The sequence below is a fragment of the Rhinolophus hipposideros genome (assembly GCF_964194185.1).
Source record: "Rhinolophus hipposideros genome assembly, chromosome: 13".
NCBI classification, from domain to species: domain Eukaryota; kingdom Metazoa; phylum Chordata; class Mammalia; order Chiroptera; family Rhinolophidae; genus Rhinolophus; species Rhinolophus hipposideros.
In genome coordinates this window covers 9,607,496-9,631,789 of record NC_138059.1, presented here as the reverse complement: position 1 = coordinate 9,631,789, position 24,294 = coordinate 9,607,496, and the positions used below count along the sequence as shown (strand labels likewise).

At 48.3% G+C, this 24,294-nt stretch overlaps 1 long non-coding RNA gene across 5 annotated transcripts in view; it reads left to right on the top strand.

The window, feature by feature from the left end:
• The first annotated feature begins 1,133 nt into the window (after positions 1-1,133).
• The window catches only part of LOC308506828, a 239,180-nt gene continuing 216,019 nt past the window's right edge, over positions 1,134-24,294 (top strand). For 3 of the 5 annotated variants that reach the window (XR_013994779.1, XR_013994780.1, XR_013994781.1), the window contains exon 1: positions 1,180-1,327. This is a non-coding gene — a long non-coding RNA (uncharacterized lncRNA). Of the gene's footprint in view, positions 1,328-14,674; positions 14,788-24,294 lie in introns of all 5 variants that reach the window. The other 2 variants (XR_013994782.1, XR_013994778.1) reach the window with 2 other exon arrangements.

The following is a 24,294-nucleotide window of genomic DNA, read 5'->3' as shown; positions in this document are numbered from 1 at the left end:
TTCAAGATTATAAATCAATGCGTGTAGCAGGCAGTACATGAGCACCAACCCAAGTTGTTGTTTTCTTTTTTTCCTTTTTACAAAGAGGAGAACTATTCACGCTGGGAAGAAGCCATCGCCATTAGAATAGGAGACGTTGAGGGGCGAAGGGGCCAAAGATCCCTGGGTGGAATGAAATATTAGGTAGCCTAGGGCACTGGGCGGGGAAGAGAGGGGCAGCCTTCGTTTCCATTATATTAAAATCGCCCTCTTGGCGTGTCCATCTTTTCCCAGGACGGTGAGCTCCTTCTATGGTCTGTGCCTAACTCGGCTTTTAGTCCCTCCTTCCCATCGCCTAGCAGGGCGCCTGGCTCCATGTAAGTGCTCCAAAAACGTTGAACTGAACCGAGAGGCAGCTCCTTGCATGGGTCCTGTCCCCAGGCCGATGTCAAAAAAGCACGATAAACACATTTCACGCAGGAGGCCGGCATTCTCTTGATCCTTTGGGGAGACCACTGGGGATTCCAGGGGCCACTTGAATTCTCTCCAGAGGAGGGGGCGGTGCAGACCGCCGGCCCTCCGCAAGGGTTTGGCCACCTCAGCCCTTGGGGACAGCTGGAGATGTCCAAGGAGGAGGGAAAGCGCTTGCCCTTACACCAGGCCCACGGTGCTGGATGGTGCCCAAGGCGGCGCTTGCCTCACTAGGGATGAAGCTAAGTCAGGGGTCTTGTGCGCGACGACGCGCTCCCATCTCAGAGCACCTCGGTCCTGAGAAGTCACCGAACTGGCCTGCCCCATCTGGCAAGTGGGGGCCTCCCCGCCTCCAAGACGCCGGGCGTGGGGAGGATCGCGGAGAGCACGCGCGAGCCGGCATCCCCCGGGGGTCCAGCGCCGCGAGGACCCCCCCCCTCCCCACGCGGAGCGCGCCCCCCCCCGCGCGCTCCGGGCCCGCGGCCGCCCAGGCCCACCCGCCTGCACGCCGCCCTGCAGCGCTCGGGGGCCCGGCTGCTCGGGGGGCGGGCGGCGGGGAGCGCGGGGAGCCCGAGCACCGGGGCCCAGGGCGCACGCGGCGGCCCCGCGGCGCGCGCCTCCCCTCCCCCGCGGCCCGAGCGCGAGCCGCCGTGACGTCACGGGCCGCCCGCCAGCCCCGCGCTCCGGCGGGCAGAGCGCGTGCGGACGCCGAGCACATGGGCCCTCGGGCCGGGAGGGCTCGGGCGGCCTGCAGCCCGAGGAGCAGCGAGGGGCCGCGAGCCAGGCTGGGCCCGGGGCCCCCGGGCCGCCCCCGAGGGGATCTCCACGCGGGAAGGATGTTGGCGGCCCCGGTGACACGGCTGGGAGCCACCTTCCAGTAAGTTAGCCTGTTTTCCTCTGCGTTTCTGCAAAGTCGCGAGCTTCGGGGCCTGGGGGGTCGGGAGGTGCAGTGCGTGGGGGCTTTCGGATTCTGAGACGTGTGTGTTACCCGTGTCCTTGCCTCATCCCCAGACTCGAGGCTGGCAGCGAGTTGGGGCGTTTGGGGAGGGGGGAGGGGAGGAGAGTGACATCAAATGCCCCGTGCATAGCGATATCTGGATTTTCTGCACTTGATCAAGGGTGTATTACCTAATCTCTAAAAATAGACCATCTTTAATCAGTATCTATTGGGGGTCGCAGATGTGGCTTGGAGGCCCCTTTTGCGAGACTGGAAGTCTGTGAGCCTATGATGCTCCTTCCATCCTTTGACCATCCCCCCCCCCCCCACACACACAAGATGATTTCCGAAGACTCAGCAACTCTGCTTTTTTGAAACTTTCTCTGCTTTGGCTTTGCCTTTCCAGATCTGCTGGGTGCCCGCACAGCCTTGTCTCCATAATTCTTTCTTTTTGGATGGGCTGTTGATTTAATTAGGGTTATTCTCTTTCGGCTCATGTGCTCTTATTTATGCCAGTGTTTGTGGTCTGGTGTAGACTTTCAGGAAGGGCAGCCACGAGGCTGCATGTGTCTGGTGTGTGGATACACCAAGAATTTTCCTGATAGTTTGCAGGCATGGAATAGTCTTCTATTCACTGGAGCACCTAACTTCAGGCCCTTCTAGAAGAGAAGAGACAGTGAAGAGAGCAAATCACTCCTGAAGGTTTTAAGGGAGAACAGGGTGAGGTGGTGGGGGTTTCCTTTCTAGACTTATGTTTTCCAGAGAGAGGCTGGCAGCACCCTCTTCTCCACCTCACCAACGCTATTAGTCCCCGCTATTGCAGCTGTTTTGTTCCCGGAGGAAACCATGGAGAAACCTGTGTTTGTGTGTGGTGGGTGGGCCTGGGCTCTGGGGACACAGGGGTTGCATTTGCCTTGCTGTTTGTTATGGGATGATGCTCATTTGCATACTGGTGGTGACAAGTTGAGGCTTGTTCATTTGACAGTCCTGTGGTCACAGCCAATCTTTGTAAGTCTCCAGCCAAGGGGGCTGTGTGGATCCTCCGAACCCTGAGTGGGACTTCCTGAAAGATTTATTAGGAGAAAAACCTTCCTGGAAGCAGCGCAAGGACAAACACAGAGTTCCTGGCTGGGCAGAGCCTCGTGGCCTTGTCTCCACTGTCGGAGAGGAGCTACACATGATGGAGGTGAGGACAGCCTCGTGGTCTAAAGCCTGGGCAGGAGTGCCCGGCTGGAATTCCACGTGTGAGTCTGGGGGTGGAAAGGCCCGGTGGGTCCAGTTCCCACCGTAAGGCTGTACCCATTGAACCCAGAGGAAATTTGTTGTGTGGTCACATTGTTGTTTTGCCTGGTTAAGGATGATTTTTCTGTTGTTATTGTTTCTTTACCTAATGTGAGTGCAGAATTTTGCATAAACCAGGCTTCTTTTGAAAAGTGGAAGAAATCAGTTTCTTTTTCTCATTGATCTTCCTCGCTCTCTTCTTCCCCGCGCCCCCATGCTGTCTGATGTGCTGTTCTGTCCCTGGCTGGAGCTTTTCTGGGCTGGAAAGAGGGGTTCTTTGTCTCAGTTGTGGACTCTCTGACCCCCACTAGTTTGTGTGATTGCTGGTCTAAAAACCCACCATCTACATCCAATCAGTACCTTGTGCTTTTAGCTTTTCTCCTCTGAATGGCAGGCAGGCAGCCTGGTTGGGTTTTGGGAGCCTGTGTTTACCATGCGTGGGGTCCTCTGTCTGCCCAGGGTAGACACTGTTCTCGGACAGCTCCGCTAAGGGGTCTCCTGGTCGATGAGACACCTTTCTTCCTTCCTCGTGGTGTGAGTGTCCCTGAATTTGTTCAGACCAATCGCAGATGGACCCTTTCCTGGGGAAGCGAGGACCTTGGATAGTTGCCTGGTCAGGTCCTTATTCTTTGGAGAGGGAGCGGTTCTCCTGTTAATGGCTGTACTTCACCATGTGTATTTTAAATGTCACATGCCCTCCTGGACCCTCGGAATTTTGTTTTGGGGTTTCCTTTCATAGTTGGGTGTAGACATGACACTCTCCCAGTTTTTGGCCCCCCGCCTTTGTACACCTGTGTCTGCAGGGGTACCCTGACTGAAGATGGGAATAGAGCAATAACCTAGAATAATTTTGACCATGGATGAGCTCCATTGATGGTCACGTCTACACCTTCCGTATAAAACCCGAGAAATTCTAGGCCTTACAGGAAAACAGTACTAAAATGGGCTCTTTGATAGATGCCTCCTCTGTCTCTTGTTTTTCTGGCCTCAAGTAACTAATCACAATACTAGTAATTAATAATAGCGATAACAATAACAGTGGTTCCTGTAATAGCATGGAAATCGTATATTATGTCGAGCCTGTTCTTTGCAATTTGTGTTCCCTACACCCGCACGAGGCAGTTACAGTAAAACGTCTAGCAAGGGGGGATATCCTTATTGTGGGCCAACCTCAGTTCTGAATGCTTTAGATGTAGTATCTTGTTTAATCTCTCAAAAAATTGTGTAAGGGAAGATTGAAGACACCACTTGCTCTGGCTGCGGGCCTGTCCTGCCTTGGTGCCGGCTGCCAGTGGGGCCAAGAAGCCATGGGGGGTTGGGTTGGGGGCTTCAGTGTGAGGAAAATTCTGGGCTGGGGGGTCTGGGAAATGGGGTCTCTGGGGCCCTAGCAGGAGCCATGGGTAGAGGTCTGAAGCCTCAGTGTTGGTGCAGAATCCATGAGTATTTGCAAAATGCTATATCCATGCGTCCTGCCTTGCTTAGCGACAGCATTTAATTACTCTGAACCTTCACAGGGAATGGGAGCTGGAACTCTGTTTGCAAATGATCACATCCGTACCCCCCAAACTCCCCCCAACCATTCTGAGTACCTACCTCTATCCTGAGTGTGTTGTTAGGTCCTGAGGTGACCCTAACAATACAAAGATTGTGGTGGCCCCCCTCTCTCAACCCTACCATTAAAGCAAAACACAATGCTGGGTCATAAAACAGAGAGGTCTCAGTCATTTTTTAATTGCAGAATTCTGAGTGGGCTTTCTTTTGTTTTTCTCTTCCTCCGTCAGTGGGCAGGAGGTGATGGGGTGGTGTTTTGCTGGTGCCTGGTAGGTAACCTGAGACGCAGGATTATTTGTTTACTTGGCTCTTTTCCCTGGTTGACCATGATTTTGTTGAGAGCCTTGACCAGCTGGGGGAAGGGGGGAGTCATCTTCGCAGGTCTGGGGGCTAACTGGGCCCTGGTACTTTGTTCAATCAAGTGGCTGTCAAGAACTGCCTTGTTTTCAAGGAAACACACTATGGTCCCTTGTCTCCTTAGCCTGACCTGGTGGGACATGGAGGGGTTTGTCCCTAGGGAAAGGACACTGAAGAAAGCGAAAGCAACCAGAAAGCAGCCGCCTAAGGCATCTGTGGACATCTAAGGAGATGCACAGATCTCCGTTACTTTGGGGCAAGTTACTTCACCTCTCTGAGCCTCAGTGTTCTCCTCTAAGAAGTGAGGGAGTGATGCGAGGTCAGCTTCCTAGGTGGTTCTGAGGAGGAAATAGAGGAAGAACAGCAAGCATTTAGCCCAGTGCCTGGGCGCATAGTAAGCACTCAAGGTTAGCTAATATTATTACTGTTACAATTATCAGGTTTTGTTACTTCCTGTGGCTGCTGGGAGTAGTGGTTTCTGAACACATTTTAATGTGTAAAGTTAACATTCTGGTTACCTAGCTCCTAGGGTGGCAGTGGCCTCACTAGGGCTTTTTGCAAACATCTGAAAGGAATGCTGGCGAATATAATAAGTAAGAAAGAGATAAGAAGCCAGGAAAGCTGCAGAAGCAGGGCTGAGAAAAGAATAGGAATCTGAGGGCGCCCCTCAGGTGGCATTGCCTTTGCAAGTTACTTAAGCGCTCTCTCTCTCTCTCTCTCTCTCTCTCTCTCTCTCTCTCTCTCTCTCTCTCTCTCTCTCTCTCCATTTCCTCAGCTACTGCTCAGGGAGGAGAACATTTCTCCCTGCCAGGGATGGTGCAAAACACTTAACATAGAGGAAGTAAGCTCTTGAGTAAGACATAAAAGCAATTGTTATTATTTATTATTCTTCAGGACTCCCTTTTCCTGGTAAATGAGCCCCAGCCAATATTTGCTACTCTGTTCCAGATGGATTCATCCACATTGATAGATGGATTCCTTTACTAAGCAATCGCTGGGTGCCAGACGGTCTAGATGCTGGAGATGCAAAAAAGACAAAAAATCTTTGCCTCCTTAAAGCTTCTGTTCAAGCCAAGCCATGCAGTGGAGGCAGCAAGGTCCTCAGAGGGAGAGGAGGAAAGGATAGGGCAAAAGCAGACGGGCTCTGGCACCACTGTGTTAATAGATGAAAGGTGCCAAGCACAGGGCCTGGCGTGAGGTACTATGTACTGGGTAGTTGCTATATTTTCCTTTGGTGGCTGCCTCATAAACCGCAACCTGCCTTTCCCCCAGTTCCCTTCCTGAGTTTTATTTTTCTCCATGGTGCTTGTTGTTTGTGTCTCTCCAAAATTCATATGTTGAAATCCTAACCGCCCATTGTGATGGTATTTGGAGACAGGGCCTCTGGGAGGTGAACAGGGGGAGATGAGGTTGTCAAGGTGGAATCCTCATGATAAGAGTAGTGCCTTTATAAGAAGAGACACCAGAGAGCTTTCTTCTCTGCAAGGACACAGAGAGAAGGTGGCTGTTGACAAGCCAGGAAGAGAGCTCTCACGAGAGACTGCATCGGTCGGAACCTTGACTGTGGACTTCCCAACCTCTAGAGCTGTCAGAAACAATTTATATTGTGTAAGCCTCCCCAGATGGCAGTTGGAGCAAACTAAAGCAGAAGTTATCCTTACTTGATATTCCATATATCTGTCTGCTTTCACCAAACTGTAAACTCTAAGGCTGAGGCCTTACTGCAATTCATTCATTTTCATTAATTCGGCAAATATTTATCATGTGCCTACTCTGTGCCAAGCAATGTTCTTGGTGTTGGGGATGCAGAGAGGAACATGAAATGATTTCTGAGATTTCTGTCTGAATGGGGCTTACATTACAGCTGGGATAGGCAGATAAGGAACAGTAGACACAATACACAAGGAAAGGAGAGTAAGAGGGCACACGGGGTAATGCATCTGTGGGGTCTGGGTCTGCGGGGCTGGGTGGGCTGCAGCATGAAGTCGGCTGGTCAGGGCAGGCTCCACTGAGAAGTTGACCTTGGAGCGGCTGAGACGGAAGTGAAGTGTGGAGGACAGTGTGTCGGTGAGAGCCAGGAGAGAGGCTGTGGGCAGGAGCGGGCCTGTGAGAGGGAGCAGCAAGGAGAAGAGTGGCTTGGAGTGGTATGAGCAAGGCCCCCAGGCAGAAGGGGAAACCAGAGAGCAATGGTGCTTTCCGTGAAGTTTTCAGGCCTTTCTAAAGACTTTGTCTTGTACTCAGTGCAGTGGGGAGCCGATGAAGGGTTTTCCATAGAAAGCCGATTTGATCTGATTCAGTCTGGCTGCTGTGTTGAGAACAGACTAAATCTGAGTCAGAAGCCGGGGTATCCGGCACAAACATGCCCGTAACACAGGTGCTGGTCGGCTGGTCGCGGAGGACGGGGTCAGAAGTAATGGGCTTCTGGACTGCTCACGGCAGTGTCCCCAGAAGCAGCGAAAGCTGCACTGCCACTGAGCACGTGCAGTAAAGCTAGTCTGAATGGAGACATACTGTGCATGGAGAATACACATGGAATTTCAAAGACTTAGTCCCAAAAAGAGAATGTGAAGTATTTTATTAAGGAATTCTTTAATGTTGATTGCACGTTGAAATGAAACTCTGGATATATTGGGTTAAATATGATATATTAGTACATTTACTTTCACCTGTTTTTTTTGTTTGTTTGTTTGTTTGTTTTTTACTTTTTTTAACGTGGTTACTAAAAAATCGAAAAGTGTACGTGTATGGCTCACATTCTCCTTCTGTCGGCCCGTGGGCCCTGGAACAATGCCTGAGACTTGGGAGGCTTGCAGTGAATTGAATGAGTGCCAGGCACCGGGGATTCTGCAGTAAGAAACCATCCAGTCTTCAGGAAGCTCCCACGATGGGTGACATGCAGAGTATCTGCTAGGATGGAGGGAGGGCAGGTCGAAGTGGCACCACAGGCAGTCAGGTGTGGTGTGGTTGCGAATCCTCACCCCGGAGTGAAGTGGGTGAGGGTTCTGTGGTCTCAGCGAGGACATTGCAGACAGGGAACAGAGAGGTGAGGGCCCTGAGCCTTGGGACTGTGGCTGAGGTGGAAGAGGTAGGGCCGCCAGGTAGGCTGGGGGGTAGGGGACTCTAAAGAGCCTTAATGACCAGGCAGAAGCCATTTATTTAAATGGGTCTTGCAAACTCTGGGCACTTTTCAAGGATGGTACCTTCCCCGATTTATATGCACAAGGATGACAAATGCAATATGGAGTCTGGGTTTCTAGTGGGAGGTACCTGAGTTGGGGATTCCAGGCCCTTGGTGGACAGAACTGGGGAGGAAATTTAAGGAAATGGAAACTATCTTTCCTCAAATGAAAGAAGGACTGTGACTAAGGAAATTTAAACTATCTTTTCTCAAATGAAAGAAATACAAGCTTATCTTTAAAAATGGGGGGGAATGTCTATAAAAGGTAACTTATATTTTATTGAGTTAAATATAATCACTGTTGTATCTTTATTGTTGTTTTAAAAAAAATGTAACTGAGCTATATTTAGGTTTGCATCCTGACTTCATAGTTATTAAGTTATAAGTATTCCTGAATATTATTACATATCCTTTATTCTGTCATTTTTATTAGGTAGATCATATTTTATTATCCAGTTCAGTGGCTCTTAAATTGCTTACTTAATCATTCTTTTGATTTGGATTCTTAGCTCATAATAGACTGTTTATATATATCCAGTTAAAAAAAAATTTTGACAAATCCCCAGTCCTAGGATTATTGCATCAGAGCCTCTCAATATTTTAAAAGTTTTAGGTAAATATTGTGGCTCAGGAGATTTGCACTCAAGCCAAATTTTCTGTTTTCTGGTTACATGTGTGATGTTTGTTGTCCCTGATACACTGATATTAACATTTATGTATAGTGTACATTACATGCTAGACACTTGTTTACATATACCATATGCACCTGTATGGGTTTTTTCTGTACTTTCGTTTATTCAGCAGATATTTTTAGAATGCTTATTTTATGCCAAACACACACTATTCTAGGCCTTGCGTATTTAGTAGTGATCAAAACAGATATGGTACCAGTTCTGAAGAAGCTTATTATTTAGTGGGGGAAACAAGCAAAGAAGCAAACATACACAACATAACATTATTATAAGCACTATGAAAGAATATGAAATAGAGTAATGTGAGTGGATAGTTTACCCGGGATGAGGGGCTTAACACCGAAACCTTGCATTTGAGTGAGACTTGGGAGAAGTTAACCGGAGGAGGAGAAAAGAATAAACGAAAGGAAAAGATGGATGAATATGATAATACATTAAAGAGAAAATGCACGTCTAACAACTACAAGAAAAGCTATACTAATAAAGAATATAGAATTCTCAAAGGTCAATAACAAAAAGCCAAACAACCTCGCAGCAAAGGGGGTAAAAGACATGAGCAAAAAGTTCTCAAAAGAAGAAAGCCAGGTGCACGGTACATGTGAAAAGATTCAGAATCTTGCTAATAAGTCAGGTTTATTGAGGTCTGAGGTCTATCCAGCAGAAGTCCCTCTTTCGAGGGGGCCATGCTGGGCGATTTGATAAATGCACACCCGTGCAGACATCACCATCACTCATCACCCACTTCCATCACCTCCAAACTTCCCTCTGGGCCCTTTATACTCAATCTCCTCCTCCACTTCCAACAACCCCTGATTTGTTTTCTGACCTTCCTTACAATTTTGCCTTTTTGAGTCTGGTTTCTCTCACTTAGCATCATACCTGATTCTTCCAGTGGTGGTGTGATCAGTAGTTTGGTCGTTTTTGATTGCTGAAGAGGGTCTCTTCTATGTCTCTTCCACTGTCCTTTTGCTTTTTTTCCAGTTGAAGGACATTCATTTGGGTTGTTTCCAAGGGGCACATTTTTGTATTTTAAAATGTGCCCAAAATAAGAATTCTGACTCAAGGCTTGGCACGGATCCCCCACACAGCTAGTGAGCGTGTGAGGTCGTTTGAGGGACTGGTGGACAGTATGCATTGAAATCGGAAACATGCGTGCCGCCCCCTCCTAGGTAAACTTGAGAATTCACAGCTCATGCTAGGTGTTATTTACGGATACTTAGAGATGGATATGAAGGTCTAAAAAATGAACTGGAAGGGTCTAGATCAAACTCAAGTGTCCTCGTCCGGGCAGGGAGGAGAGAATGGGGCTGGTGGTGAGGCCCAAAGGTCACTTGACCTTTAATGCTTTTTAAAAGAATACGAGGACGGATCTATACATACATAGTGTCTCACACATTTGAAAACATATGGAAAGGAAAACAGACTTGGAGTACCTAGGAGACCACGTGTGTTCATTGTTCTAAGTTCTAGGTTCTTTAAATGTCTTTCAAAAGCAGTTTGAGGGAAGGTGGTACTGGCCCTACAGAACAGCATGTGTGAAGAACCCAGGGCAGGAAAACATTTGGGGGCATTCACAGTATCAAGGGGCTCCTGTGGGTGGGGTGGACTGGAGGGCAGCTCCAGGGGTCAGAGACACAGGATGGGGGTCCAGGGTGGGCAGGTGCCAGGTCACTGGAGGGCCACAGTGGTGTATGAGCTGCTAAGGGGATCGGGCCTGATTTGATTGACCTTTTTCCTGGTTCAAATGGATTGGATGGTTGACAGTGGAAACTAGAGGCCTGTTTAAAGGCTGTATTGTAGCGATCTAGGAGAGGGACCTGGATTCGGCTCTGGCAGTAGAGAGGAGAGAAGAGGACAGGTTCAATAGTATTTCGTTTGGAGATAGAAAGGACGTCTGCTTGGAGGGCAAAGTTGGAGGGGTTCCAGGTGGGACTGCAGAGGTAGCCAGGGGCCCTCCAAACCCAGCAGAGGCGCTTGGACTTTATCAGCAGGTCATAGGGAGCTATGGAAGGTTTTGAACAGGGGCAGGGACGCGACGCGAGTCGTATCTCAGAGAGATCCCTCCACACATGGTGTCGCCGGCCTGGAGTCAGAAGAACATGATAGTAATGCAGCTGAGAGTGCACCAGTTACCTTCTTGCAGGATAACTTGCTTGACTTTCCCCATTTTTCAGAAGGAAATAGGAAAAACAAAAGGTGCTGTGTGTAGCAAGTCCCCTGGACTTTGTGGAACAGCAGCTGTAGGAATAGAGGTCCCTTCCGGCATTTCTTGTGACAGGGTTTATTCCATAATGATTCATCCAGTAATGATTCATCCAGTGGCGGCCTTGGCATCACCTCAGCCAATCTTCCCACTTAGAGATTTCAGAAAGAGATCTCGCCTGCCCTGTGGAGCATCACTTTTTACAAAACAGACGACTGCATTTGGTCCATGAAAAACCCAGGAGCTGAAGGCCAGAGTGCCTTGGCCTGGTTTACACTCAGAGGACGCTGCCAGTGGGGGCCCATGGCTTCCTGCAGCAGACTGTGCTTCCAGCTGTCCTTGCATATCCCTCCCCCGCCTCGGGACACCTGGGAGGAGATAGCTTCCCAGACTTGTGTTCTGGGAATAGAAGAGGAGCTTGGAGGCTGCCCTTGGCCTTTGTTCCTGCAGAGGTCCTGGCTGGCCTGAGCCTCGGCTGTCCTCGGGCCTTGAGCCTGGCCAGTGGCGGGGATCTCTTCCCTATCATTTCTCTAGACATTCCGTACATGCTTTCTCAATTAGAGACATTTCTCACATGCTCATTCTGTTAAAAAGGAAAAACAGAGGTTTTAATTTATTTTTTTTTAAGTGAGACGTGGCCAAGGAAAGGGGAGATCACTATTTCAGGGATTGTAACCTGTGGAGATTGTCTTGGCGGCCTGCCTCCCTTAGACAGTGCGTTCAGGTTGTCACTATTTATACCTGAAGGATTCCTGACCCCCTTGACCATGATTATGCAACTAACTACCTGGTCTTTGGTGCAGCAGTACGACCTGACGTCACAGGCGCCAGAACCCCTCCTGGGAGTACCCACCTCCCTGAGGCGCGTAGGTCCTGGCTGTCTCCCTGCTCCCACTCTTGCCCTCCTCCTGGCAGGAATGAGTGATATTTTAAAGCGGCAAACTAGATCCTGAAAATGCAACGATTTAAAAGCTTGTAATGGCTTCTCATTATTAATTCAAGTACCTGCTGCATAATCGGCCCTCAGTCAGTATTGATTGAATTGCTGAGTGAACATGAATGATGGAGCCAGGATAAGGACCCAGCCCTTCACCGACCCTCAAGGCTGAGTGCTTTGAGCCGGGTGGACACTTCTGGCCTGGATCAGAAAGAAAGCTTGTCTGGTCAGGGGCAGCTGGGGGCAGCTGGAGAACGTGGGGCTTGAAATAATGTTGAAGTTTTGGATGATTGGATTCTTCTAGAGGACTGGTGTCTACAGATTCATTTCTAACATTCAGGTCTCACACGGAGAGGGAAGTAGCCAGCCAGGGAAATGGGACCAGTTTCAATCCCTTTCCTCACTTGCTTTCCTAACTACCATAACTCCTACTTATGTTTCATGTCTCAGCTTAGGGATCACCTCCTCCAGGAAGCATTCCTTTTTCCTCCCAAGCCTACTGTGACCCTCCCCTGCAAGCACCCTGCCTCTGCGTTATCACAGCTCCCACCCCACTGTATTGCGTAGCAAACCTGGGTTCTTGTCAGGACCCAGAAACTCATCTGTTTAGGAGTATGGGCAGATGGTATAGAAGTACCAAGGGGGCCCGAAAGAGTGCAATAGGACACGTGCAGACTGACACACAACCAGTCCCCTTTCTGGGGAGGGGCATCTGCTCTTAGATCCAGCTCCTCACCCCCTCTCCCCTTTTTCCCCATTCCAGAAGGTACATACAATGAGTGGTGTTGCCAATGCTTGTACTTTTTAAAGAGAAGCCATGTATCCATGTATCTGTATATACGTTTTTTTAAAAATGTAACTCTCCTGGTTTTCAAATGTTTCAATTCAGATTTTTAAAGAACACTCAGAAGCCAAACAAAATACATCTGGTGGACCAGATGTGGACCCCAGGTCAGCAGTTTGCAGCCCCTGCGTTGGCTGTCTCCCAGGGCACAAGCTCCTCCAGACATGGCGTGCTTTTCTGTGCCCCCAACCAGCATATCATGATGGGTGCTCCCTGCTTAAATCTTTGCTGACTGGAATGCCTCACCTGTCAGGACTTTCCTGCATACACAGTAGTAACATTTCCCCCCTTAGAACTGTTTGCACGCAGTGTGATTCTGAAGAGCTTCCTCAGTCTCTTGCATGCTTTGGGGACCTGCTGTGTGTGCCTGGGAGAGTAATTTCTGCGATTCTAAAATGTTCTTTTCCCTTTCCCCTTCCTTCTCCACCCCCTCAACTTATGTTGTTTTGGAGGAAGCCAGCCCTTTTGTATCCTGCTGTGCTCATAAGGTGTTGGTGTGCTGCTAAGCAGCTGTGGATTCCTGCCAGCTCTCTGACTTTTGCCCTCCCAGTTGGTTAGCCATTGCCCATTGCATGAGGGGAACATGCAGGAGTTCAGGTTTTACTTTGTTTACAGTGAATGATCACCAGCAAAATTGCTCAAAGAAACAAACTAATCATCTCTCACATGAAACAAGCCCCCCCCCCCCTTGTACATTTCCCATCTTGTTACCTTTCTGAGCACTGTGGAGGAAAATCTCCATAAGGGCCTCGTTGGTTGGGAACTATAGGAGCTTAATAGGTGCCCAGCATTGTGCGAGGCTCTGCGGAATAAAGAAGAACAACTATGGATTTTATAGTTTGGAAGATCCAGTCCTTGCCTTTGAGAGATCAGAATAAGAGCAAAAAAGCACTGCGATGATAATATAGCGTTTATGGAGTTACAACGCAGCACAGTGCTATTTAATCACTATAATAAGGTGATAGCCTTTGTAGGGTAATTCCCTGTTTAATTTGGGGGGGGGGCGGCCATACCGTTTTCCACGGCAGCCGTATTGTTTTACATTCCCACTGGCAATGCACAAAGGTTCCTCTTTCTCCACTTCCTCACCAACACTTGTTATAGTCTGTCTTGTTCTTTTTTAAACAACGGCCATCCTAGTAAGTATGAAGTGGTATATCTCATAGTGGTTTTGATTTACATTTCATTCGTGACTGGTGATGTTGAGCGTCTTTCCAGGTGCTTATTGGTTAGTCATACATCTTCTCTGGAGAATGGTGTTTTTTTGTTGTGTTGACTTGCTGGAGTTCTTTATCTATTCTGGATGTTAATCCCTTGTGTCCCGTTCTGTGGGTTGTCTTTTCACCCTCTTGAAAGTATCCTTGGTGCACAGGCATCTTTTCGTTTTGATGAAGTCCAACTCACCTGTTTTCTCTCTTGTTACCTGCGTTTTTTGGTACGAGGCAAAGACATTGTATGAAACTCAGCCAGGGCCATCCAGCCGGAAGTGGCCGCGTGCATGTCCTGACCACTTGCTGGACTGCCCTGAGTCCTCATCCTTTGGAATCCGGGAGCCAGTGTTTATCCCGGGGTGGTGTCTCAGGTCAGCTCGTACGTGTATTATCCTGTCCATCCTCTCCGTCGCCTTACATCACTTCCCAGCAGTGGAGGGGAACAGCCAGCGCTCTCGTCCCTGGCAGAGATTCCCCGAGGGCCGGTGTGTACGCCCCAGCGCGGCAGTCAGTGACATGGCAAGGGTCCTCGTGTTCCACTGGACCCTTCCGACCTGTCACGTCACTTTCAAAGGCCTCTGCAGGAGTTGTGCTTCCCACAAAAGAAATGACTAACAAACATTTTTGGTGTGACAAAATCGGTGAGTGAATTTCATGTAGCTTCAAGGGTAGTCCATTATATTCCACCGATACCTACAAAAGCACAGACGTAATTTATAGGCTAATCATGAGGCATAATCGTAAACAAATAACCATGCACCCTCTGCCCTGCTGAAGAACCAGAATATGACCAATGGTCATTGAGTTGAATTTTGTCTTCTTCCTAGTGTCCCCCCACCTCCATCCCTCAGTGCTCCCCTCCCCGCCCCCATAGATGACCATTATCCTGAATTTTGGTGTTTATGATGTCCTTGCTTAGAAACTTCTTTTTCCTATATACATGAGTGTCCTTAAATACAATGTTAGTTGACTTTTGGCCCCTTTTGAGCTTCACAAAAGTTCCGTACTGAATGCAGCTTTCTTTTCCACTTAGCGTCACGTAGATGAATCCATCTTGAAGCATGCCGCTGTGTCTGTTTTTCCGTGCCGTAATCTGTGCCTTTGTGTGAGCTGACCCGAGTTTATCTCTCCGTTCTCCAAGGACATGTGAGTTGTTGGCAGATTTTCTTTTCTTTTTCGGCCACTCACACAGTGCTGCTGGGAACGATCTCGTGCCCCAGGTCACACGTGCCAGGATTTGGGGCCACGGTGCTAGGACCCTGTGCTGATTTTAGGTGTTCCTTGGATCCCAGCGTCTCAGAATTGGAAGGGGCTTCTTTGGCCAAGCCGTTCACCCTCATCGGTAAACCGAAAAGCAGCAGTCGTGGTGGTGGTGAAGTTCCTGGAATACGATGGCCTTGGAGTCCCTCCTGCTTTTGCCTCACTCTGTTGCTTAGTTCACTGGGCAATGATGTTAACTTCTTTCTGCCTCAGTTTCCTCAGCTGTGAACTGAGGATAAAAGCGCAGGTTGTTCTGAGATTTCAATGAGATAGCACATGGAACGGGATTCACTCGGGGCCAGGTATTCAGTCAACACTGAATACGTGTTTCAGGATCACTTTTACCTGCCCCAGGCTGATGCTTGGGCAGAAACTGACACCCAGGGCAGGGGCAGTGACTCAGACGAGGTCACACGGTGGCTGTGGTGGTGTTGGAATTCCAGAAACAGATTCATTTCTAACATGGTCCAGTTTACTTTCCCTTCACCGTGGGCCCCGGCTTCCAGGCAGGTTGACAATCTAGCTGGTGGTCGTGACCTGCCCTGGGGGGTTTGCCTCTCTTCACATCTAAACTTCTCAAGGCTTTGCTGCAGCACAGGTGTGTTTAAGATTGCTCACAGTTTACAGACACCCCGAGCCAGGATAAGCCTTTGAGAAACAGATAAACTGATTACAGCCCTAATAGAGTGGGCTCCCAAGAGGCTCCACCCGTCCTGGATGGTTCCACGGAGAGGAAATAGCCAGTGATTCCTAGGCTGCTGCCTGCCTCCCATTCCAGCCCCACAGTCCAGCCTTTAGGAGTTAGTTATGTGAGGAGGGCAGGTGGGTCTCTCTCTGCCACGAGAGGGGTCTGTTTCATCAACAAGATTCATTCATTGATTCATTGATTCATTCATTCATTGTGGTGGGCCCAGAGCCTGGACTATGTACCACCTGGGGCTCTGCCTGGTGTTTCGAATCATTCTGACACTTGGTGGCGGAGACCACCAAAACCCCCAAATAATTGTTCCCATGTGTCAGAAGGATAAAAAAAAAAAAAAAAAGACAGACAGCATAATGGACAAGCATGCAGGCTTCTGGTTCTCACTGCGTCGGTTTGAGTCCTACCTCTACCTTCAAACGTCTCCTCCACTCGGGGAAGGTACCTCCTGAACCTCAGTTTCCTCCTGTGAAAAGCTGAAAGATAAATAGTGCCTACAACATACTGTGCTGTGAGGACTGAGTGAGATTTTGTGCATTCACAGCTTCCTGGAGAGCCAGCATGTGCATGCTGGTCAGTAGTACCCAGATGGCCTGTGAGCCCCGAGCAGGCTCATTAATGTGGGTCGCCAGACCAGCAGGTGGTCACTCCACATGTGTTGAATAAACGAGGATGTGCACCGCTTTCCAGTGTGCAAAAGCCCCTTTCTCCGTGTTGCTTCTTTTTTTTTTTTGACATTCCTGGTGCTGGAGTTCTGGCCTCCATGCTTGAGCCCTGTCTCTGCAGAATGACAGCTGCTCATGGACCATGACGTCCTCATCTAGAAACTCATGTCCGCCCGCACCTAAATAGCCGGTGTACCAGCCTCTGCTCTGGGCGCTCTGCCTCTGTACTTAAACTGTGTATTTAATCCTTACAAACAGTTTATGTTGTCTGTACTAATTTCCCCATTTTACAGATGGAGAAACTGAGGCAGAGAGTTAAATGACCATCCAAGTTGACAGCCAATAAGGAGCAGGGCCAGAGCCAAGAGTTGAAGCCCGGCAGCTTGACTTTAGGATCTGTGTGTCTTAGGTGGTGTGTGCTCCTGCCTATAGGTGGTCTCTATCTACCTCAGGGCTCCAGATAATTGACTGAGCTGCGCGATGGGAAAGAGCTGGGGGCACTTGGGAGAAGTTCTTTAATGTCAGCTCCTGCCAGCCCTCAGGAGCGCAGAGCGGTAGGAGAAAAATCCCCCAGGGCGAGCTGAAATGGCAGAAGTGGGATTAGAACTCGTGTCCCTTTGTTCTTACACCGCAGATCATATTGGGTCCCATCCGGCAGCTGCAAGGGGCATCCCCATTCTTTCATCCTTCTGTAATGGCACTGGATTGAGTATGGTTCTAAGGAGAGGGCTGAGCGTTGGGGGTCTGGAACTCGGCCTTTTCAGAGATGTGTGTGGTGTGGTTGCTCCCATGGGGTTTTTCCCGAGCCCCCAGTTCAGCTGGCTTGCAGATGAAACCCAGTTTAGATGAGAAACGCAGGTTCGTGTGCAGGCATCGCGTCTCCTGCAGACCTGATCATTGATGGGGCAGGGAGGGTGGGACACCACTGTGCGAACTGGGACTTAATCAATGAGGGTGGATTAGCTCATTTCATGTACTCGAGCAGGTCATGGGACCCAGGGCAAACACACTCCTTCCCAGCTGAGAAACGGCCAAGTTGAACGCTCCTTCCCCTACATGGACAGTATGGTTTTGTGGTTGGAGTAATACATTATGCTTTTTAAGGATGAGAATATCTCCCCGCTGTTGAGGGGTTTAAATTTCCAGATGTTCCTCTGCCTAGGAAGCGGGGAAGGGTGCATGACAGGACCTCGGTTGGTGTGCAGGCAGTTCATTAAATGGCAGCGACTTGCCTGTGATTCCCAGGGCCAGTGCTGTTTTCCCTCTCCGGAAGGAGGCACCGTTTTGTCAGGTGGCCTGGACATCTCGCAAGCTGTAGGTGAAGTCAAGTGAATTGGGTTTGTAGGGAGGGGGCCTGAGTTCCGGTTCTTGTGGGCTGTGTGACTCTGGGCTGAGCAGGTGACCTCTCTGAGCCTCAGTTTCTGAAACTTTCAACCTTTTTAAGAACTAGGGAAGCATTATTGTCTAGGACACCCTGAGCTGGGCTGTGCAGATGTTAGCTCTTAGGATCAATGAAAGGTTGCGGAAGTGTATCTGGCAGTGAAAGAAGACGTGGAGATTATGTACATCCTCATATATATTTTTAAGTTTTAACATTACAAAACAAAACAAACAAACAAAAACCAACTTCACCCATCCCCCCACTCCTTCCCCTTTGGCAACCCTTAGTTTCTTCTCTATATCTGAGTCTGTTTCTGTGTTGTTTACTCATTTTTTTTGTTTTGTTTTGTTTTTGTTTTTTTTTTGTTTGTTTTAGATTCCACATGTCAGTGAAATCGTATAGTATTTGTCTTTGTCTAACTTACCTCACTTAGCATAATATCTTCTGGGTCCATCCATGTTGTCACAAATGACAAAATGTCATTCTTTTTTATGGCTGAGTAATATTCCACTGCGTTTATGTACCATATCTTCTCTGTCCATTCCTCTGTTGATGGATACCTAGATTGCTTCCATATCTTTGCTGTGGTAACTAATACTGCACCATCCTCCCGTTTAGTGTAGGGATATGGAGAGGTTGGGGCTTGTTCGAGCTGTAGCTGGGCCTGTGCAGTCCAGTCTGGTAGCCAGTATGTGGCTATGGAGCATTAGAAAAGTGGGAAAGGTGAGTTGAAATGTGCTGTGTCACCTGTGCACTGGAATTCTAAGTCTCGGCACACAAAAAGAGAATGAAAAATATCTTTAATAATTATTTATATTGATTACGTATTGACATGCTAAGATTTTGATAGATTAAATAAAATGCACCATTAAAATTGATTGTACCTGTTTCTTTTTGGGATTTGTTAATGTGGCTACTAGAAAATTTAAAGTGATAATACGAGTATGGCTCGCATTATGTTTCTGGGGGACTTTAGCCCAGCTAGACTGTGACACAAATGGCAGGCTTCAGAGTGGTGCAGTGTACGACCTGCACAACCGTACGTGCCAGGCCTGGATCAGTCTGCCTGGATTTGAATCCTGGCTCTGCCAATGTGATTGTGCAATGTTGGTTAAACTGTTTAACCTCTCAGAGCTTTAGTTGTTCTGCCTGTAAAACGAATGTGGTAATGGTACTTACCTCATAGAGTTGTCTTAAGGATTCAATGAAATAATGTATACAGAGGGCTTAGAATACTGTCTGAACCACTTTCAGAACACAGTGACTCTCGGTTGTTGTAGTTGTCATTATAGTGGTGGTTGTTTTTTTAGGACCTGGAGACACAAAGACGGAAAGACCCAGTCCGTGGGGAGCCAGAAAGGGAAAGAGACAGAATATAGATGCAGTGATTATTAGAGGGTGTAAATCCATCTGGACAAATGAGGGAGCATTCTTTCTGAGGCAAGACTTGGGCTGAATCTTAGAAGCAGAAATGCCGACCCTTTTGGCCAGACAGAAGGAAGGGCATTGCAGGCAGGTGGAAAAGTACCTCCAAGCACAGATGGATGAGAGCAGGGCTAAGTCTGGAAACCAGGGGTGCTGTCTTCCTGAGCAAACTGCAATGGTAGGAAAGGAACCCAACTGAAAAGAGGCTGGCAGCTGGGCACCGAGTCCACCCTGGAGACTCTCTACATGGAGACACAGGAAGAATTTTGAGCCAGAGAGTGCCATGACTGGATTTGGGGATCAGGTCATTCCTGCTTTGAGGAGGTTGTATTTGGAGAGAGAACAAGGAGCCTGTGGCTAAAAGACTAGGAGAAGGAAGAATGCTATTTCAAAAGCCCATGGAACGTAGTTTTTTCTGTTCAAGTTCAAAGTCTTTATAGTCAAAGTGGCATGTATAAGATGACCCACATCTGCCATCCCTTCCCAGCTCATCTGCATAAGTGAGACACTTGGAATGACATGCATCTTCCCCCTGGTGGGAATTTGGGTTAGGGTCAGGTTGTCCTGCTGACAGCTGACTTCATATGGATGCAGAGCTTTTAAACATATGGAAGAGAGAGGGATGTGAGCATTAAAGTGGGAAGATCCTGCTCATAGCCTTTTTGAATTCAGAGTCGAGCTCCTTTTTAAAAGAATTAGGTTTTTAATCAGAATAATACATGCACATATTTACAATCATATGGGAAAGGCATATATGGAGGAGCCAGATTCCCAGCCCCCTTCTTGCCTGCCCTTATTCCTCTTTCCAGAGTGAAGGGGGTGTGGGTGGGTGGGGGTAGGTCTGTGTCTCTAAATGATAGGCTCTGTAGCCTATCTCTCCCCTGACTAAGGCCTTGGTTCTGGGCCTTCCCCGTTGTCCTGACTCATACTTGCATAGCCTGAAATATCAGCATGCCCGCTGTTCCCTTTTCCACCTCCCTTTCTCTGGCATCTGTATTTTCACACCAGCAAGGCGTGTAACATTCATCTTCTCTCCCACGTTCATAATTAAGACTTCTGTGCTTACTTATCATTCTAAAAATTGAAACATTGGGAAACAGTTTACGGGATTATGCCTGTCAGTCAGCTTTCCCTTTGTATCCAACCAGTGGATGTTGATTGCATTTCCTTTCTGGACACTCTGTTTGCCCTGGGATTTCGAATTGCCCCCTCCTCCGCTGCCTCAAGGCCCTCCACCCCTCCCCGCGTTTCTCAGATCACTCTCTTGGGGACCCTCAGACCTTTGCTCCCCAGTGTTCTGGTTTCTGTGGACCTGCCATTGGTGTAGGTGTGTCCTGGGTTTTCCCTTCTCTGCTCTCTAGGGCTCTTCTGGGCTTGAGCCACTTTTTACTGGATTCCTCCATTAAACTCTTTCTAAATTCACTCCCTTATTTTGTAGAATCATGTAACTGGTTAGGAGCATAATCTGAAAACTCAGATTCTTCTCTATCTCATATTTCACCTGATGCTTATTTTATCCACGAACAGGGGTCGTCTTTTTATTTTTCAAATAATGCTCATTTTTATAAGGATACTTTTCTCTGTAGAAAATTTGGGAAATGTTAAGAGCATAAGAAAGACAATAATATTAGCTCATTTTGCTACCTTTCCTTTTTTTTACTTTGGGTATGTCTTTCAAATTTGAGATCGCCTAATGTTGACAATTTTATTGGATTTTTCTCGTAATAGGAGTATTTCCACATGGTGTTAAAAGCAGGCTTTTAAGTATCATTTTCAATGCAGCATAACATTGTAATATTCCATTGCACTGATAGTTTGTCATTTTCCTGATTTTGCCTGTAATTTTGAGTGTGAGGAACATTTCATGTATTTTCCCTCATAACTAGGGCTGAGGTAACTGGGGTATTTTGTGCATGTGTATATTTGTGTGTATGTGTGTATGCACATGTACAAATAAACCTATTTCCCTCTTTCAGATTTCCTTGGGATAGATTTCTGGAAGTGGAATGACCCCTTCAAAGGTGCCAGACATTTTTAAGGTTCTTCATGAATGCTGTTACATTGCCTTCCCATTTGGTTTTGCCACATTGCAGCCATAGGATGATAGCAAAGGTTTTCCCTGTGTGGAGTTACTTTCTCGTGAAGTTGGGTTTCAGAAGATGGGGGTCCTGTTGAGGAGAAGGGGACAGCTCTTCAGCGTGTGGCACTGTTTCTCATTATGATGGGAGGTTTCACTTAAATACCACACTTTGCTGCTTGGAAAATGGGAGCAGCGCTGTAGGACTGGAGTGAAGTCTATGGCCTGAGGTTTGCCTTGGCTGAGTGGAGAGAATCCTAGCCTGAGCCTGAGGGCCTGTCAATCACTGCCAGTGTCTCCTGAAGAGAACTTGGGAAGGTAACTCAGCTTCTGTCAGACTGCTTTCTCTCTGGTTAAGGGTAGGTCATGCCATCTCCTTTCGGGTTGCTGGAGGGTGAAATGAGCTCGTATAAATCTGACTGCTAAGGAGGCCACTACCATGTTCCATTTTGGGGATGCTTTCATGGTAATCAAAGGCATGGATTTTGGATGCAAAACCAAAGAGTTTAGATTCTGACATGACCACATTTGGCTGGACATGTGTTCCTTGCAGTGACTCAGCCTTACTTAGGGGATACATACCTCAGTTATAGGGCTGCAGCTCTTCCCCTGCTAAACGTGTCCCCCAAAACAACATGAGAGAAGTGCATTTGCATTCTAGTTACTTACCACTTACCATCTATGGGAACTTGGGCAAGTTGCTTTGTCCTTGGACCTCAGTTTCTTTTCCTATAAAATGGAATAATACCAAGCCTGACCTCCTACGGTGGTTGTGAACGTTGGACAAGATGGTACCTGTACCTTGCTTGGTCCAGTGTCCAGTCCCAGGGAGGGCTCCGGAAAAGTTACTTGTTGGCACGAGTGCACTCTGCCGACCTAACAGTTCCCCAGAGCTGAGTCAAACCATCCTTCAGGTTAGCTTTTCAAGCTGGTTACCAGTGGTTTTTGGCAGGTAGGCTCATAGTTTGGACTCTTCAAGGTCAGAAGGGGCCTCATCCAAGCTTGTCATCTGATGGATGAGAAAGTCAAGTTCCAGATGGTGAGTAGTTCTTTTGGAATTTTCTCACTATTCCTGTTTGTATGTAAAAGGAAGTGTGTGTGCGCCCCCCCCCCCCCCCACAGACTAGATCTGGAAGGGTTCATAAAGAAAATGGTAATAGTTGCTGCTGCCAAGGAGGGCGATTGGGGGCCTTCTGGGGATAGGATGGAAGCTTAGCGTGGACTCTCTGACTCTTTTCATCCTGTTGGAAAATTTTACCATGTGCATGTATTTCTCAAACCAGTAAGAAACAAGTACTTAAAAATCTACCAGGTAGTAAAAGATCATTGAACGCCGTTCTGCTGGCTTCCTACTGCATTCATCAGAAGCCCTAGGAGTATTCAGAATTCTCTGGCTGTTTTTTATCTGTCCATCTGAACCTATGTCCCTGAACCCCAGCATAGAGGGCTTTTTCCACTCACAGACTGTCTCCCAAACCCTTGCTGGCCTCCTTTTCTGCTTTCTGGAATCTGCCAACCTGAGTGCTGAGTCCTAGACACCTACCCCTGCATGCCAGGCAGCTCTGTCCTGCCCTCTGGGGTGGCTGAGTCCTAGACCACCCCTCTGTCCTGCCCTCTGGGGTGGCCTCTCTGGGGGAGTCCTGGGCCTGACTGAGCAGGCCTGAGGCTGGAGGCCTTGGCCGCCTCCTGTCCAGCCCCCTTCCTGGCCTAGGCGCCGCTCAGTGCAAAAGGAAGAGACTGGGCAGCCTGTTTCCTATCCTCCTTTGAACCAAGGCCTTTTCCAAGAATTTCAGGGCCGCTCTGCTTACATGGCAGGGTTGAGCTGCTCCCTCTGGCCCCATGTGTAGAGCTGGCAGCTCCCTGAAAAATTTTCTTTTCTTCTTTCTTTCTGGCACTTACTGTGGATTCCCTGCCCCTCCCCAGACCATGTGTCTCTGGGGTCATTTGAGTTGAATCCTAAAGGAGCATCTTGCTCTGTGGCCTCAGCGGGGGCAGGAAGCCCGAAACCCCTATCTGCCTCCCTCCTGAGAGCATTTGATCTTCATTGGGGCCCAAACCTCTTCCCTCATTTCCCCGCCCCCTCCCTGCCCCTTTATCACAGCTGGGGAGCCAGGCTGTTAGCTTTGCTCTTTGGAGACATCTAGTTCAATAGAGAACAGTTCTTTCCTACTCAGTGACCAATTCAGGAAACACTACAGAGTTTATAGGCCCACTTTTTGTTTTTTTCCATTCAACATGAAAATAGCCATATTGAGTCCATGGCTGGGGGTGGGCAGGGGGGTGGTGCATTTTCTCATTGCTTGGCTTGCCCACTTCATTAGAGAGAAGGCCCTTAGTAAGAAGGGCCAGCGCTTTCTGGCCAGTCCATCACACGTGGGGACGGTTCAGCTAAGCAGAGAAGAGCCAGCTCTCTCCTTTCCATTCTTCAAGTAGACCTCAGGCCAAGGGCATCTTACTAGTTCTGTAGTTCCTTCTTGAACAAGTGAGGAAAACAGAGGCCCAGAGCGGATGTGACCTTCCTGAGGGAGAGACTGACTGTAAGCTTCCGTGTCGGTAAAATTTAACTCCTGGTAATGACAATGGGCACAGTAATAGGGGACGACACAACAGCGGCCGCAGAGCGTGGGGTTGTACTTTTCTTCTGGGGCCGTGAAGCCTGGTGGCTTCTCCTGTCTTCTGCAAGGCCACAGAAGCCCTGTGCTGTTTGTATTTCTCCTTGGCCAGGAATGTTATTTTGAAATTTAAATGATAAAGCAAACAAGCGCTGTTTTCATGGATGCTTTAGAAAACTTGCATGAAACCTCTCCATGGTGGTTTCGGGAGCCAAAATAGGCCAAGTTTTCCTTTCAACGTGGGGAGGGAAGGACATTCAGCAGAGTCCCTCCGCAGAGAGTGAATGACTGCATTCATCTCGATTAAGCTCCGTGAATTAGCGAAAGGAAGATGCTTGTGCTACCCAACTCGCCCTTTTATGTATGTACTTGTGGCCAATTTATCTTTGCTCGAAATGGAAAGCTGACAACATGGGGCTATATTCCTGTTAAAAATAATTACATGCCAGATGCTGTTCCAAGTTCTGCGCCTCAACCAGTTAAAGATTTTTGGATCTTTTGCCCAGAATGCCTGTTCAGAAGGTAAGCTCGTT